Consider the following 7,292-nt stretch of genomic DNA (forward strand, 5'->3'; position numbering starts at 1 on the left):
ATCTTGCAAAATAACTTTTCCCAAGCAAACTATGTAACTCTTACAGAACAGCAGCCACTTTAGCCACAAAGACAAATGAGATGATAATGACACATTTCCCAGCTGCCACTGGAAAGGAGTCTGTGTGCCAGACAACCAAACCAGTAAGCTGAAGGAAGCTGCAGGGTCAGGGGATAATTCTCTGTCTGTTCATCACTGTGACTGACCATGTTCACAGTACAGTTATTTGATTCATTGTTAACGTGAAAATATTGATTAATGCAGCTTAAACATCATCAATGGGACCACTAGCAGTAAACAATTGTATTCCTGGCAAAGTACAATGTATTTATCTGTCGTTGTCTGTAATAGAACCATTTCAATCTTATCTGTGACAAGCTAAATGGAGTGTAACAGGAGCAAGTAATCAATAAAATAGCCAGTTACAAAGCAGTAGAGGTTGCTGGGTAACAACATTACTGACTAAATTGGCAAATGTTAGCCACCATAAGCTAATAGTCATGCCAGACCAAGTGACTAAGTGTATTAAAATGAGCAATTGTGTTTCTGTTTGAGATATTTCTTTGTTCAAAAGTTGCAAATTATATTGCATTCTTAAAATACAGTAAGGAGAGAGGAAGCCCCAAGGTAGGGTTAAGCTATAGCTCAGATAGCTTTATCTTAATGCTGGTATGCATCTGTCATCACATAAGAACGATGATAACTCACACTGTGTGATGTGGTCATGCATGTTGCACAGAATGTGTTAGAAGGTGTATTTAATCTACTTATTGGCTCCCTTTTGATATGAAATACAATAGCAGGAAATGGAGTGAACAGTGACATGCCAGTAAATCTACATTGTGTCTGAATATGCCCCTTCACTGTTTTTTTAGCCATAAAGGAAGAAAAAAAACTATAAATTGTAACGTTCGCTGGGATTTCCTGTTTAAAGGAGGCACTGAGCTTTGTAGTCTTTGGAAGAACACGTCCCTCAATGTGCCTGCTCAGTTCAGAAGATTTCAGCAAATAACATGATGTCATACAACAGAGAACAGCAGGATAGAGTGACAGCATTTAACCCCCACCATCGTTCTCATATGATAAAGGCAAAGAAATGTAATAATTGTTGAAGTGCTCATATTATGCATCTTGGCTTTTTCCTTTCCTTTATTGCGTTATATATATCTACAGTATTTTGTGTATCTTATAGGTTTACAAAGTGAAAAAGCCCAAAGTCCCCTCCCCCCCAAAGGGACCTACCGTCTCTGACAGAAAACACTGTTCACCAACCGCTCCAAACATTCTGCATACTTCCACATAGATGAATGAATGAAATGATGGATGAATTCCATCCCTGCTAAACAGAGAACCACGTTCCTAAAACATACTAACATTGTAAATGAACCCTCTGTTGTAAAGATGTCAGGCAGTCTAAAGCCAGAACAAAAAACCAGGATTATGACAAAGATGAAAAAAGGAAACAAATCTGAACAAAATCTGAACTGTAATGGTTGTAATGTTGTTAACTCACTATCATATAACTTCAACTAACAAATCACCAGTGGGTTGCAAAACCTTCAACTTGATTTATACAGGAACACCAAAACCAGATATTTTAATGCAACAAAATATCAAATATTGTTTATCTTAAAAGGTCTTTCCTGACCTCTGATAGAGCTTCTGTTCAACGCCGATTCAATCCATCAGTTGGTAGGTTGGTTTGCTTTGTTTTACCATTTTGTACTAGTTTATATTTTTTTCATTGTGCTTCATGTTTCAAACAGAGTCATGCAAGCATGAAAACAATGAAAAATTGGCAAAGCTGTGCTACACCGTTGCTTGTTTAACCTGACGGCTGGAGGAGTCCCGAGGGGGCATTTCCTGTCATTGAGGCGGCCACTCTACCTTTTCCCCCTGTGCCCCAACACAGGACATGGTTACACTGCCAACATTTATCTGAGCGTCTCAGATGGCGAAAGACAATATCCTCACAGCCAGTTCCTCGCAGGTCAGAGAGGGTCAGGCAGGGAAAGCAAGACACAGCCCGTCCCTCCCAGAAAACCATGAGATAGCTAGGTAGTTTGGAGAATTTTTGATAGAGTGTTACTTTATGAGCACCACGTTGCTCAACAACCTGTAAAGAGTGCCAAGAAAACATCAGGTTTTAGTTGCATAGACGGAAAAAACATGAATGTGATTTCAAGGCTTAAGTTAAGACAATTTTTCTTAAAACAGTCCTCCCAGGTACATATGTTTTCAAGTTCATTGGTTGTTGTTCATTTCTAAATATAACCCCAGTATTTTTTTTACTGCAGTGTTATGTAAGAGTTGCCAATGATTGTAACAGCACCAGACAAAAAAAGTTAGTTTTCCTTAATCTCAATAAAATACTGTATTTCATCAAAGTATTGGTACTATTACCTAACCAGACGTTAACATTGGAGTGCATGTTTACGGCTAAAAAGCATGTTTGCTTGGATCAGGGAGGCTCCACAATCCTGGTTGCAGCTGTCTCCATGGTCCTGGTACCCGTCCTGCGATGCCCTGCTACACCCTGCTGCGTCCTACTACGCCCTGTAACGCCCTGCAGTGCCCTGTAACGCCCTGCAGTGCCCTGTAACGCCCTGCAGTGCCCTGTAACGCCCTGCAGTGCCCTGCTATGCCACAAACGACTACAACTACTATTTCTAGTCACTGCTCCATTATCTTTTATTGTGACTGTTATTGCCACTGTGCATCACCCCCCCAATCGGCACGATTGGTCACCGCCTACCAAGAGCCTGGGTCTGTCCCAGGTTTCTCCCCAAAAGGAGTTTTTCCTCGCCACTGTTGCACTAATTACTTGCTCTGGGGGGAATTGCTAGAATTGGTGGGGCTTTGTAAGTTATAGAGTGTGGTCTAGACCTACTCTATCTGTAAATTGCCTCGAGATAACTCTTGTTATGAATTGATACTATAAATAAAATTGACTTGAATTGAATTAGTTGTGTGTGTTTACATAAAAACCAACCACTCCTTGGAGGGGATGTGTGGCATAGGAACAGTCCCTTGGGTTAGCACATGGTCTCTGTCTGTCTGTGTGTGCCAGCCATGACATAGCAACAAAGCTCATGGCGTTTTCCATTATTGGCACCATCAGACCATTAGTCAGTTCCTCAGGGTGTGGGGGGCACAGGGCGCGGGCCTGATAAACGTAAGGGCCAAGGCTGTGTGTGTCTGCGACTTTATGCACATGTGCACAAGTGGAGCTTCCTTGTACTTCTGCATCTGTATGTGCAGAGAGGATGATGTGCGTGTGTGTGTGTGTGTGTGTGTGTGTGTGTGTGTGTGTGTGTGTGTGTGTGTGTGTGTGAGCCACTGCTAAATCAACCTCAGCTTCCCTTCCTTTTATCCTCCTCATCCAGGACATGGGAACACCTCCCTTTTCCTCCTCGGCTGGTGACAGCTCTCTCTCTCTCTCTCTCTCTCTCTCTCTCTCTCTCTCTCTCTCCGTAGTCCTGGACTACACCTTAAAGTCGTTGGCAGCCGCCATGAAACTGAGAAAGAAACTTTCCTTCAGGCTAAAGGGCAGATCAGTTGCAAACCATTCCTCGTGTGTGGAGCGGTCAACGTTAAAAGTGGATGGTGCAACACAGCTTTAAAGAACAAGTTTGGTTCCGGAAGTACAGATTTTGATTATCAGCCATAATGTTTAAACCATCCAAGGTAGACTTATCACTAGCTACGGGATTGTGAAACAAAGGTTTATGCCCATGTAGAAACCATAAATCAGTATGAAATCAACTTTGTTTTAAGAAAAACACTACCAACAATCCTGAGCCTAACGTCTATAACAAGTGGAGCTTTGTGTTATAATGGAAGTGTTTACCACACCCGCAGACCCGCTAACGGCTGTGGAGCTGCAACAATTAAAGTCTATGATCGACTCTACACACAGTGTTGTACTTTTCTTTCATTTTTGCACAGACTCAAATATTTTATGGATACGATTCATCTAGAAGTTGGTTGGCTTGGTTCTAGGCTTAAAACCTTTTCTACACTGAACAAAATTAAGAACGCAACACTTTTGATTTTGCCCCCATTTTTTGTGAGCTAAACTTAAATATCTAGGACTTATTCTATATAACTAAAAGGCTTATTTCTCTCAAATATTCTTCACAAATCTGTCTAAATCTGCGTTAGTGAGCACTTCTCCTTAGCTGAGGTAATCCATCCACCTCACAGGTATGGCAGATCAAGAGGCTGATTAGACAGCAGGGTTATTGCACAGGTGGGCCTTAGGCTGGCCGCAATGAAAGGGAAGCAAAAACAAAAGGGCTGCGTTTATAATTATGGTCAGTGATTAAGCATATACTAAAACGTCAATGAAGATACCAAATGTGGAAAATCACACAATAAAAATTGAGTGGTCACTGTTGAGCTGTATGAAAGCTTCCTACTTTTTGGACTTTTCAGGTCAATGTACAGTTAAAAAAATAAGGCACAGAGGTCTTATACACAAACTGCTTTTTACACATCAATTATTATGTTACCATAATTTAATTCTGGAAATTATTTAAAAAAAAAAAGTGAAGCACAAAATATTTTTGGGCTAAGCATGTGCAGTTGCCTTTTGAGTCTTTTGTAGAGTCAATGTCTAAGTGTGTGTGCAGGCTGTGTGTGTGTGTGTGTGTGTGTGTAGGGTCCATGAGCTCTGATGTGAGGGTGATTACTTATTAAATTTCTATATATTCTGGAGTGCTGGACTGCAGTCAGCCTGTGTCTGCTTTTAACTGCACTCTACCAACGGGACAAAGAAGTTAACCTTAACATTTGGCATCAGTCGGGCGTATGTGGTCTTTCCCAGGCAGCAGGAAACCTTCCCAGCTCCGTCGAGGCGAAGCTGCTTTAACAAGTTTAAATAGAAGCATGGAGCAAAGCCACGAATATCGAATTAAAAACAAGTCTGAAGGATGTTGGTAGTGGCGCCAAACCTTGTCAAAGTAACTGCATCACATGGGTTTACTGTGATAACAAAATACAATAAATGACTGGAGAGAGCAGGCTCCCTGGGTAACTGCAGTGTAACGTTAAAGTTAGATATCAGAGAAAATATGAACAGAGCCCGAGCAGCCTGGTGTTTGTCACCAGGTTGACTTTGTGTTATGATTCCAGAAGTGCGTGTCACTGTATTGGATGGGAGTCCATGGCGCCCGGCGCCCACTGCTAGGTGGTCACTACACAAATAAAAACACTGAACTGATTAAGGATCCCATCCCTGTACGCCGGGGGTCATATCCCCTCCAGCCGCTTCCATCCCACCACACCCCTTTTCATGAGTGGAAATAAGGAGGCACTGAAACAGCATTGAGCCTACCATCTTGTGATTTGCGTGTACTTTTTGAATTGCGTCATAATTGTGTGTGATCACAGTAATAAGTCAATTTTCATGTCCCGTGATGTGATGTCATTGAATACAGATTTGGTTACAACTCATAACAGATTTACATTCAAACTATAACTACATAACAATTCCCTGATTAATCTGTACTCCACTGCCAATGAGACATGTTTTGTTCTCATCCACTGAGTCACTCTGTGTCACTTTGGGAGGGAATCAATTATGTGATCACATTCCTAAAGATCTACTCAACCCTAACTCCACCTGGAAAGTAAGCAGCCCAATGCATGAGAATGGAGGTTTACGTAACGGACTTCTTGTCACGTTTCAGTTCTGCACCCTGGGGCTGAAGGAAGTGTGTCCAGCCCTCTTGTTCTTACTTCCTCTTCCAGTCCACTCATTTCTCCCTTAAAGAAAGTGGAAGGCAGATCTCTTCCTCCTCTGCCAGCCCCACTAACCTGAGAGATGTTGAATAGATTAACTGACCATAAGTCAGACAATGGTGTCAGTAACAACAGATAACAGTTATTTTTGTACCTTAAGGAAGTTTGACACCATGATTCAGTGTCTTTCCTGGATAGAGGGCTTTTCTTAGACTAAACCAAAAGGCATTTGCGGAAATTGCAGGAGAGTTGGGGGGGGTCAGGAGCTAGCCCGTCTTGGGGGGGGGGTTAAAAATACTCATAAAAACCATTATTGCCTATCCCCAACTGAAATGTACGCCGATGGAGTCAGGTAATCCATCTGTGGGGTTTTCCATTATGAGTGATCTCTCACATTACACAGGTGCAGATAGATCTCCTGAAATGGGGCATGTACTGTTTATCAACGCCGTTTTCCTCCAATAACTTCTACGGTGCACTATATAGTGTATTTGTCATTCTGTAGTGATGTTCCCACAATGCACAGCTAATTGGAGTGTACATATGATGTACCCTACATTTTGCTCCCGTATACGATGCAACGTGGCCGTGTTTCCCGGAGGAGAAGAAGAAGCAGAAAGAACCAAGAAAAACTGTTGAAATTTAAGATGCAACATATCTACAACCTTTCATAATTATCCTGAGAGCTCAGTTTGTTTCAGGGCGGTATGTGAAGTATTTTCATTTCAGTTTGTTTACATGAGGCTGGGCACGCCCGCCTCCGTCACATAAACAACCGTCACATCAGCTGATACTTTCTGTATTCAATTGCTAATGTAAAAAAATGGATAAGTACAGCTTCAAGTTTGGGTTTGTTTTCAGAGATTGTGTGTGAATTCTGTTCCATTTTCCATGTTGACCTACTGAACAACACCATGGTCTAGTCTCTGTTAGCTGGTCAGGATGCTGCCAAGTCTGACATGTTTAGATTGTGGGAGTTCTTGTTAGGTATAGTTTAAAATCTGAAAAGATAAGTGCATCCCATTTTGTTATTTGCATACATTGTGTGTATAAACCTTCCCTGTAAAGTTAGTAGAAACTACAAGTAGTGGATTAAAAAGTACAACACTTCCCTCTGAAGAGAAAATGTAAAGCTGCACCAATTCAAAATATGTACCACTCCTTCTAGGCTCCAGTACTCTTTTGTTCCTTTGTTTGTGAAATGTCATTTTCCATCATCTTTTCCCATAAATTCTCTATGTGATGTTGACTCTAATAACTGACTCAAAAATACCTCCCAGCCTCCAGTACGCCAACTTCTATTAATCTCCATTTACTTTTAGCGTTTACTTATCCAGCCTTCAACTAATTAAAACAATATAATAAAATTATACCCTGATGCTAGAGGTTCCCATACAGCAGGAGTGTCTTAACTTTTTAAATAGGTTATAGCCTATGTAATGTCAAATTGTGAGATTATATAGCATTTTACGATTAGGCTGTATTTGCTTACATGTTTTTGATGGATGTAATTGTAGCCTGGACATGGCAAAAAAAACACATATATA

Source organism: Etheostoma spectabile, chromosome 18, assembly GCF_008692095.1.
Source record: "Etheostoma spectabile isolate EspeVRDwgs_2016 chromosome 18, UIUC_Espe_1.0, whole genome shotgun sequence".
Lineage (NCBI taxonomy): Eukaryota > Metazoa > Chordata > Actinopteri > Perciformes > Percidae > Etheostoma > Etheostoma spectabile.